Source organism: Apium graveolens, chromosome 10, assembly GCF_009905375.1.
Source record: "Apium graveolens cultivar Ventura chromosome 10, ASM990537v1, whole genome shotgun sequence".
Taxonomy (NCBI): Eukaryota; Viridiplantae; Streptophyta; class Magnoliopsida; order Apiales; family Apiaceae; genus Apium; species Apium graveolens.
Genome location: NC_133656.1, coordinates 220,622,594 through 220,632,570, shown reverse-complemented (window position 1 = coordinate 220,632,570; position 9,977 = coordinate 220,622,594).

The window sequence follows — 9,977 nt, the reverse complement described above, 5'->3', positions numbered from 1 at the left end:
TATGATTATGATTGTAACGTAATATAATCCCTCTAAAATTAAATAATATCAAGTAGTAATTGGCCAATGACACAACGGGCTTGTGTCGGTCATAGCCTTCCAACATGATAGAAAAGTAGTTCTTATTTTTGAATCATTGTCGGTTCGTGCTACAGCCGAGGGCTTTGATTTCGAAATAAGAAATACTTGTCTATTACATAGAGATGTGTACATTGAATTAGAATCTAAAGGTCGGTACGTGCCACAGCCGTGGGCCGTTGGGGACTGATTCGATTGTACGGAATGTTGGGTTAGACTTGACTTAGAATATTGAGTTTGTCGTGCCACAGCCGTGACTCAATTATTCAAGAGGCTAAAGTTTGATTAGGGAATAACATAAGATGGAATTGACAAGAGTTGTCTGCCTATTGAACATTACATGGCGGTCCGTGCTACAGCCGGGATTGTGTAATGGAATGTAGGATCCCTATTCCCACTAGCATTATGAATGCTTAATCTTTCATGTAGGGGTTGAATAAATTAGGTAAACTAGTGGGAGCCACTTATGAATGAAGACCCGATTCATATAGTATTTTAAAATAAAATCGAATATTTGCTAAGTGTTGTTATGTGTTTATCATTTACAGATTTACAATATACATTATGTCTTCTGCACTATCACTCAGGAGCATACTAGATGCTCACAAGTTGACTGGTCCTAATTATGCTGACTGGCTTCGAAACTTGAGAATTGTTCTCAGGATTGAGAAGCTGGAATACGTGATTGACTCACCTAAGCCTACTGAACCTGCTAGCGATGCGCATAATGATGAACATGTTGTGTATCGTAAGTGGATAGATGATGCAAATGTTGCTCAATGCATCATGCTAGCTTCCATGAACATTGAGCTACAGAAGCAACATGAGCATATGGATGCTCACACTATCCTCATGCATCTACAAGAGTTGTATGATGTGGCGGGGAGGACAACTCGATATGAGATATCGAAGGAGTTGTTCGGTTGTAGGATGTCTGAGGGATCATCTGTGAATGACCATGTACCTAAGATGATCAATTTGATTGAACGTCTTGGACAACTTGGTTTTGCCATGGATGGGGAGCTGAGCCAAGACTTGGCCTTGCAATCGCTTCCGAGTTCGTTCTCGCAGTTTGTTGTGAACTTTCACATGAATAAGTTGGATGTCAGCCTGCCTGAACTCCACAACATGTTGAAGACTGCGGAATCGAATTTTCCCCTAAGAAGAGTTCTGTTCTTCTAATTGGTGAAGGTTCCAATCCTAAGAAAAGGAAGAGGAACACTTCCAAGAAGAAGAAAGTAGGTGAGAAAACGCCGGTTCCACCAAAAGCTGAAGACCCCATGAACAAAGTTGTTTGCTTTCACTGTAACAAGGTGGGGCACTGGAAGAGGAACTGCAAGGTTTACCTTGCAGAATTGAAGAAGAAGAAGGGTAGTGAGACTGCCGCTTCTGATTCAGGTATGTTCATGATAGAAGTGAATATGTCATTAAGCCAAATTTCTACTTGTGTATTAGATACCGCCTATGGTTCTGACATCTGCAATTCGTTGCAGGGACTAAGGAGAAGTAGGACTCTTAAAGAAGAGGAGGTGATTCTACTGATGGGAAATGGAGCAAGAGTTGCTGCTGAAGATGTAGGATTATTTCATTTTCATATGCCTACGGGCAAGACTATTGTTTTAAATAATTGTTATTTTGTTCCCTCGATTGTGAGGAATATTATTCCCATGTTAGACTTGGCTGGATTTTCATTTATTATTGAGAATAATGAATATTCTATTCTTAGAGATAATATTCTTTATGGACGTGGTGCTTTAAATAATGGTCTGTATATATGTGACATAATTTACTTCAGATTGAACAAACTAATAAAAGAAAAGGGATGATGAAAATCTCACTTCATTGTGGCACTGCAGTCTCCATTTAGTGGACATGGAGAGAGGGCTGCAAATTTGCTAGGAATGGTACACACAGATGTATGTGGACCAATGTCTACGCAAGCCATGGGTGGATTTTCATACTTCATTACTTTCATAGATGATAGATCTGGATCCGGATATGTGTTTGATGAAACACAAGTCTGAGGCCTTTGAAAAGTTCAAAGAATATAAGTATGAAGTGGAGAAACAACCAAACATAGTATTATAACTCTTCGATCAGATCGAGGTGGTGAATACTTTAATGGAGTGTTTCTAGATTATCTCAAAGTAGATGGTATAGTCTCCCAGTGGACGCCACCAGATTGGTATCTGAAAGGAGAAGTCGAACTTTGTTAGACATAGTTCGGTCCATGATGAGCTATGCAAATCTTCCAGTATTCCTATGGGGTTACGCATTGGAAACCTCAGCATATTTACTGAATAAGGTGCCTTCCAAATCTGTTCCTCAAACTCCGTATGAGATATGGAAAGAAAGGAAACCGGGTCTTAAACACGATAAGATTTGGGGATGTCCAGCTTATGTCAAATAAGTTGACCCAGATAAGCTGGAATATCGATCCGTAAAATGTAGTTTTGTGGGATATCCTAAAGAGACTTTAGGGTATTACTTTTACACCGATCATCGGGTGTTTGTCTCCAGACATGCTACCTTCTTGGAAAAGGAGTTTATCCTTGAAGGAAATAGTGGGAGCAAAATTTGAACTTGATGAAGTTCAAGAAGCACAAACTGCTACGGATCAAGTGGAAACACCTGTTCTGACTGAACAACCTTTTGTGGAACAGCCCATTCATAGAACAGGGAGAGTGTCTCGCCAACCTGAGAGGTAATATGGCCTTGTCATTAAGAATGACAATGAGTTGTCGATCATTGATGATGACGACCCTGTGACCTATAATGAGGCTATGAGTAGTGTTGACTCAGAGAAATGGCATAGTGCCATGAAATCCGAAAAGGAATCTATGTATACGGTATACGAAAAAATGATTAGAGCAGATGGCCAGGTGGAGACCTATAAGGCCAGGCTTGCGGCAAAAGGATTCAAACAAAGGCAATGGATTGACTTTGATGAAACCTTTTACCTTTAGCCCTGTTAAAATCAGTTCGGATTTTGCTTGCGATTGCTGCTTACTACGACTATGAGATCTGGCAAATGACCAGATGGTTTTCTTTCCAAGGGAAATGAAAACCTAGTGTGTAAGCTGCTACGAACCATATGTGGTTTAAAGCAAGCTTCTCGTAAATGGAACATCCATTTTGATGAGACAATCAAAGAGTTTGGTTTTATCAAAAACGTAGATGAACCATGTGTCTACAAAAGGGTTAGTGGGAGCGCGGTAACATTTCTTGTATTGTATTGAAATAGAGTTGACACACATAACAACATAGAAGACCCACTCACAAAGCTACTTTCTGAAAGTCACTTTGATCGTCATAAAGATAAGATGGGTATTAGATACCAGAGTGATTGGCTTTAGTACAAGTGGGAGATTGAAAGGAATATGTCCTAAGTCCAATCATGTATTAGGATTTAGGAATAACTTCCTGTATAATCTGTTTTGATTTCAATGATATTAATAAAAGACTAGTTTTGTTTTTATTACGGGCTTTATCTATTTAAGTGTTTAAATAAGATATACCATAGTTTAGAGTAAAGCTTTTTATGGATTATGATGAGATCATAATAGTGAGACCTAAAAGATGATAACTCTAAACTTAAATAGTTCCTGGTCATAGGATTACTAACTGGTAATTAATAATCCGCAAAGATCGGTACATACTATGCTTGCTTCATTATGAAGGATGTATGTTCTCATAGACATTTGTGTGGTGACACTATAGCTAGTATGTAGGTGCTTATTATAGAATAAGTTCACTGAACATGACTCGCACAGCTGAACAACTGATGGAGTTCACTCACGTGTCAGCAGTTGTTCACATAGTGATAGTTGTACAAGTATCCTTAGACTTGAGGTCATCATAGTCATCTTGTGTACACTGAACTATGCTTTGGTTTAGTTCTTAGTCTTCAGGGACAATTATTAGGGCTCTACTGGGTATAGGAATTTGTACACGAAGATAGTGTATGATCAATAAAGGATCTACCCCTTCCAGTGAAGGAAGCGAATGTTCAAGGCTGATCCACTTATGCTAGTTCAGGAATCTCTGGCCAGAGTGAATGAAATTAGAAAGGAGTTTCTAATTTGCATAGAACTACGCATAGTAAATGGTAAGCAAGTGATTGAATTAGATAGGCTTGACACGAGATTCATGCCTTGTATTTAATCGGGACATTGTAGGGTAGAAGGAGTTTATTGTACGGTAACTATTCACTGAATAGGTTCTTGGTATTCTAAGCAGTGAATTCATATTATCCGGATAGTCGCGATATGCTGAGAAGTATCCCTCACGATGTAGAATAAATGTGATTAATTAATTAATCATATTTAATAAATTGGAGAATCTATATAAATAATGATAAAATAGTTTTATTATTATTTATTTGTACTACCGGCTTAATATTGAACCTACAGGGTCACACCATAAAAAGAGAATGATTTAATGGTGGAGGAATTAATTAATAATGGCTAATAGTTATTTATTTGTGAAATAAATAATTAATTGGCAAATTTAATAATTGATTAAATGAGATTTAATTGATTATAATTTAATTAAGAAAAGTTCTTAATATTATTAATTAAGGATTTAATTTTTTGGAAATTAAATCAAGAGAGATAATTATTTCTAAAGTGTTTAGAAAAATGATTAATAATTAAAAGGTGTTTTAATTATTAATGAGAATAATAAATGGGATAATAATAATAATATTTATGGGAAAATTTCAACTGAAAATTTTGCCTATAAATATTCTATTATAAACCCTATTTTTATTCTAACCCCAAAATTTTATAAAACCTAATTCTCTCCACCTCCTCCTCCTCCTTAACGTCGTTTTCTTGGTGGATACCGGTGGAGTGCTTCACGTTTGAGGAACAGCTGCTAAGGATCTCCGATTGTTGCTCTTGGATCGCATATTAAAGGTTAGTAATCGATCCCTATATTTTTACCACGATTTATATGCTTTTATTTGGATTTTGTATGTGTAAAAGTGTTTTACCATGCCTCTGCTGCGATTAAAATCCAACACTTACGAGCAGTGTGCCTAAGTCTGGCCATCCTCTTGCTTAACTGCCATGGTTAGAACAGAGCAAAATATATGAGTATAAAACTCAGCAAGTAACTAAATAACAGCTCTATGATGCAATATTCAACATTTATCCATAGTTAATTTTAAGGAATTCTACTGTAAATCTTTAGGTGGCAGATTTTTATCTTTGGGCTATGAAAGGGTTATGAAGAAGTAGTTAGGCTTTCAAGAATCAAGGTTCAAGATAGGGCGAAAGACGACATTCATCACAAATCGTTAACAGGATCTCAAGGATCTTTCAAGTGGAAAACAAAAGTCTATTCAACTCTGGGATTCAATTACACGATTGTGTCAAAGAAGAAGCTAGCACATCCAAAGATGCTAGTAACGTGAATATAGGATACATGACTTTAGATCAGTTAAAGAATAGGCTTAAGTTGGTTGAGGATAAAAAGGAAACCAAAAGAAAATCCAATAGAAATGGGAAGGTAGGGATTAACAAACATAACAATTACACACCTGATAAGTATGCCCCTAGGAAAAGTTGTGTGCATTGTAGTAGTGTTAATCATCCATCTGCTAACTACAAATCTGTTAAGAATGCTCCCATGCCTTTAACTTCTTCCATGCCTAACATGTCTATGTCACCATTGCATGCCATACCTGTTATGTCTCAACATAATCCTCATGCACATTTTGCAAACATGCCATATGTTAATAATCCTTATTTTGCTGCATTTAGTATACCTCAAATTCCATACAACATGCCTATGTGGAATAACATGTTTGCACAATTCATGCCTTATCAAATTCAACCAAATGTGCTAAATGATTCTGTGACTAACCCTACACTTCAAACATCTACATCTGAGACCAAGGTTGACTCAAAGTTACCTAAGTCAACAGGTGCAGGAAGTGTAAAGTCTAGGAAAAAGACTAACAAGGCTGGACCCAAGGAAACTTGGGTACCAAAATCAACTTGATTTGATTTTGTTGTGTGCAGGGAAAAAGAAGGAATCTTTGGTACTTGGACATTGGTTGTTCAAGGCACATGACAGGAGATTTCACCCTGCTCACAGAGTTCAAGGAGAGAGCTGGCCCTAGCATAACCTTTGGAGATGACAACAAAGGGTTCACTATGGGATATGGCTTGATTTCAAAGGAAAAGGTCATCATTGAAGAAGTTGCACTAGTTGATGGTCTCAAACACAATCTATTGAGCATCGGTCAACTATGTGACAGAGGGAATATTGTTTCCTTCAATTCTGAAGCCTGTGTTGTTACCAGCAAAAAGGACAACAAAGTGGTTCTAACTGGAGTTAGAAAAGGAAATGTGTACTTGGCTGACTTCAACTCTACAGATGCAGAATCAATCACTTGTCTTTTCAGCAAAGAAAATCAAGATAAAAGTTGGCTATGGCACAAGAAGCTGTCCCATTTGAATTTCAAGACAATGAATGATCTAGTCAAAAAGGACTTAGTTAGAGGAATGCCTCTAGTGGAATTCTCAAGGGATGGACTGTGTGATGCTTGTCAGAATGGAAAGCAAAAGAGAGCATTATTCAGTAAGAAGCTTGAATCAGCAATTGATGATCCATTACAACTGCTACACATGGATCTTTTTGGACCAGTCAATGTATTGTCAATTTCAAGGAAAAGATATTGCCTAGTGATTGTAGATGATTTCTCAAAGTTTTCATGGACTTATTTTCTTGGTTCAAAGGATGAAGCTAGTGAAATCATTATCAATCATATCAAGCAAGTCAACAATCATCCAGATTTCAAAGTAAGGAATATCAGGAGTGACAATGGAACTGAGTTCAGGAATTTTAACATGAGGTTGTTCTGTGAAGAAAATGGGATCATGCATGAGTTCTCAGCTCCAAGGACTCCACAACAAAATGGTGTGGTGGAAAAGAAGAACAGATCACTAATTGAAGCTGCAAGAACAATGCTTGAAGAGTCAAAACTCCCAACATATTTTTGGGCTGAGGCTGTTAACTGTGCATGTTACACTTAGAATATTTCTCTAATTAATCATGCAAAAGGCATGACTCCCTATCAATTGTTCAAGAGAAGAAAACCAACCTTAAACTTCCTTCATGTCTCTGGTTGCAAATGCTACATTCTAAGGAACCAACCGGATCACAAAGGCAAGTTTGATGCAAAGACTGATGAAGGGATATTTGTTGGTTATTCTGCTGGAAAATCATATAGGGTCTACAATCTAAGAACCAACATTGTTATGGAATCTGTGCACATTGTGTTTGATGATAAAAAGATTGATGGACTAACAGATGAGGGACACCATGAAGTACTCAAATTTGACAATATTGAGATATATTGTGATGACAGTGAAGATGAGTATGATGGAGAAGACACTTCAAAAAGGATTCAAAATTTGTCTTTGGATAATGCACAAAATGTTGCATCAGTTGAAAGTCATAACTCAGCATCCGTTGATAGAAGTAATGCAGCATCCGTTGAAAGACAAAGTGCATCATCCGTTGAAGTACATAATGGAGCATCCGTTGATCATAGTTCATCAACGGATAATCAAATTGCATCATCAGTTGATAGAAATCCCAGTTCCTTGTAAAGGACCAATAACTCAGGGGGAGTTTCAACTAATCAACACTCTATCTCACATCATGACAATACTGAGGCCACCTCATCTAGAGCTAATCTACCACCTCAAAGGAAATGGACCAAGAGTCATCCCTTTGAACTGATCATTGGTGATGCAACATCTAAAGTGCAAACTAGAAGGGCTACTCAAGATGAATGTCTATATAGTAGTTTTCTATCACAGGAGGAGCCTAAGAGAGTGGAAGAAGTTCTATTGGATCCAGATTGGATTTTAGCTATGCAAGAGGAGCTAAACCAATTTGAGAGGAACAAATATGGAAGCTGGTACCCAAGCCAAAGAACAAGAGTTCTATTGACACAAAATGGGTATTCAGAAACAAGATGGATGAAAATGGCATTATCATAAGGAATAAAGCTAGACTGGTTGCCAAGGGCTACTCTCAACAAGAGGGAATAGATTTTGATGAGACATTTGCTCCTGTTGCAAGACTTGAAGCTATCAGAATTTTTCTAGCCTATGCAGCCCATGCCAATTTTAAAGTCTATCAAATGGATGTCAAGAGTGCATTTCTGAATGGAGAATTGGAGGAAGAAGTCTATATGAGTCAACTTCCAGGGTTTGAAGATCCAAATTTTCCAGATCATGTGTATTATCTGTTGAAAGCACTCTATGGACTAAAGCAAGCACCTAGAGCCTGGTATGAGACTTTGTCAAAATTTCTTCTAGATAATCACTTCACTAGAGGTACTGTTGACAAAACTCTTTTCTTTAGAAATGTTAATGGCTCTACAATACTTGTTCAAATTTATGTAGATGATATTATATTTGGTTCTACAGATGATAAACTTTGTAAAAAGTTTGCTAATTTAATACAAAGTAAATATGAAATGAGCATGATGGGAGAGCTAACTTATTTTCTTGGTTTACAAGTTAAACAAGTTAGTGGTGGAATTTTCATTAGTCAAACTAAATATATTTATGATCTTTTAAAGAAGTTTGACTTAATGGAATGTTCATCTGTAAAAACTCCCATGGCTACTGCCACTAAGCTTGAATTAAACAAGGCTGAAAAGTCTGTGGACATTACAAGCTATAGAGGCATGGTTGGTTCACTTCTATATTTAACTGCTAGTAGACCTGATATAATGTTTGCTACATGTCTTTGTGCTAGATTTCAAGCTGATCATAGAGAATCTCACTTAGTTGTTATTAAAAGAATTTTCAAATATCTCAAAGGGACTCCAAATCTAGGAATTTGGTACCCTAGAGAGTCTGGTTTTGATCTAATTGGCTACTCAGATGCAGATTTTGCAGGTTGTAAAATAGACAGGAAAAGTACAACTGACACCTGTCAATTTCTGGGGAATAAGCTTATGTCATGGTTCAGTAAGAAGCAAAATTATGTTTCTATATCAACAGCTGAGGCTGAGTACATTGCTGCTGGTAGTTGTTGTGCACAAATATTATGGATGAGGAATCAACTATTTGACTATGGGCTAAATGTTGACAAAATTCCAATATTTTGTGACAACACAAGTGTCATTGCCACTACTGAAAATCCAGTGCAGCATTCAAGAACCAAGCACATTGACATCAAGTACCACTTCATAAGGGAACATGTGATGAATGGTAGAGTGGAACTTCATTTTGTTCCAAGTGAAAAACAAATTGCATACATATTTACCAAGCCACTTGATGAATCAACATTCACAAGATTGGTAAGTGAGCTAGGGATGCTTAATTTTTCTTAAATTCATGTCCAAATTGTAATTTGTAATGCAGCCTGAAATGAATTTGTTTCAAGAGCAAAGTTGGCTTTAAGTAAAGTTTATTCTATCAGTGGATATTTTCTATCCGTTGAAAGCCAAAGTTGCTCTATCAACGGATGTTCATTATCCGTTGAAAGACAAATACATTTCTGGAAATTTTATCATTCAACGAATAAAACTGTGTTAATCTTCAACGGATGACCGTTTACCTCATCCGTTGAAGTGTCACATCAGTCGATTCAAGTGGATAACATCCGTTGATTCTATTTTCTTAACCGTTGATACATATATTTACAGTTGTATGTATTTGTATTAAAGGCAGTTTTTAGAATACATACAGTTTTTCTTTAATTCTTAAACGGCTATAATTTACTTACAAATATTGTTTAATCATTTTCTTTATATTTTAATTTGAGAAAGTATAAAAGTCCCTTTGAATTCTTATTCTCACTTTACGCTTTCTTGAAATTTTAAAAGCTTTTACTCTCTTTCTCTCCCAAAACTCTCAACTTTT